The sequence below is a fragment of the Myotis davidii genome, unplaced genomic scaffold, assembly GCF_000327345.1.
Source record: "Myotis davidii unplaced genomic scaffold, ASM32734v1 scaffold4094, whole genome shotgun sequence".
NCBI classification, from domain to species: domain Eukaryota; kingdom Metazoa; phylum Chordata; class Mammalia; order Chiroptera; family Vespertilionidae; genus Myotis; species Myotis davidii.
Genome location: NW_006285819.1, coordinates 1,332 through 2,824, shown reverse-complemented (window position 1 = coordinate 2,824; position 1,493 = coordinate 1,332).

The following is a 1,493-nucleotide window of genomic DNA, read 5'->3' as shown; positions in this document are numbered from 1 at the left end:
TGCAGACCAGGCCTCAGAACTGTGTATGGGCTGCATTGTTGTCCTCACACATAGAACCACAGCTCAGAGAGGGGAATTCCTTCCCCGAGGTGCTCACATTTTGTTAACAGCTTAAAGGGATAGCTTTCAACCAGATTTCTCCATTAATTCAAGAATTTCTAGCCCTCATTGGTGTTTCCCAACTAAGACATCTTTCCAAACATATTTATCCCTAACTGTGGTCCAAACAGCAAATAGAACAGCTCAAGGTAAAGAAGTCTAAGAGACCAGTGTAGATATGTTGCTTAAAATGGTTCTAGATATTAAATTGCTCTCATTTTTGGGATTGGGGGACTCCAAGGCAGAATCTGTGCAATAGCTAATACATCTCATTCAAAATGTCTTAGGAAGAAAAAATTGCTTCCGTTATTTAATCAGGCAGTCCGTGCACTTAGCTCCTGGACTGCGGGTCTCCTTGGGCAGCAGGAGCAGCGCTACGGACTGAGAAGCGGTGTAAAACTTCTGCGTGGAGTGAAAGAAAATGGCCCGAACCTAACAGACAGCTTGCAAATCACGGTTGGGAAAGCGCAGGCACACAGCTGGCCGCTAAGCTGCGAGGAAAAGCGCCCCCTCTACCGGTTGGGTGAAGAAGCCCCATCGCTACAGGGTCTGGACAATTGCACTGGAAGAAATCTAGAGGGCTTCTGATCCGGAAACTGCCTTTCCAGAGGTTGGTAAGAGAGATGGACCAGGATTTCAAAACTGCCAAGATTTATTTTACATTTACTTCTCTGACTCTCTTTTTTCCTCTATTTTAAATCTGTGTATATGTGTATCTATATATAACATATAGTTATTTTTGAGAGTAGAGTTGCACATGATATTGCTTTAACCTTAATTCTCAAATGTGTATTTCTTGCAAAATAGGATTTATCTTATATAATCAAATAACATTATTAATTTCCCCCCTCCACCCCACAGTATTCTAATCTAGGAGTGGGGAGCTTCTGGCCTGGGGGCTATATACGGCCCAGAGACCATTTGGTCTGGCCCTGCCAAGGCACTAATGGTGAGTTACTTAAATGTTTGATAGCAGGCAAATTGTTTTTTTAAACATATATTTTATTGATTTTTTTTAAGGAGAGGAAGGGAGAGAGATAGAGAGTTAGAAACATTGATCAGCTGCCTCCTGCACACCCCTCACTGGGGATGTGCCCACAACCAAGGTACATGCCCTTGACCGGATTCAAATCTGGGACCCTTCAGTCCTCAGGCCGAAGCTCTATCCACTGAGCCAAGCCAGTTAGGGCTATGCTCTGATCTGTATTATTTCCTTCCTTCTATTCACTTTGGGCTTTGTTTGTTGTTCTTTTTACGTAAGTTAGATTACTTATTTGCATTTTTTCTTCTTTCTTGAGGGAGGTCTTAATTGCCATGAATTTCCCTCTTAGAACAGAACTGAATTCACTGTGTCTCATAGATTTTGATTTATTATATTTAGATTTTTTTATTTG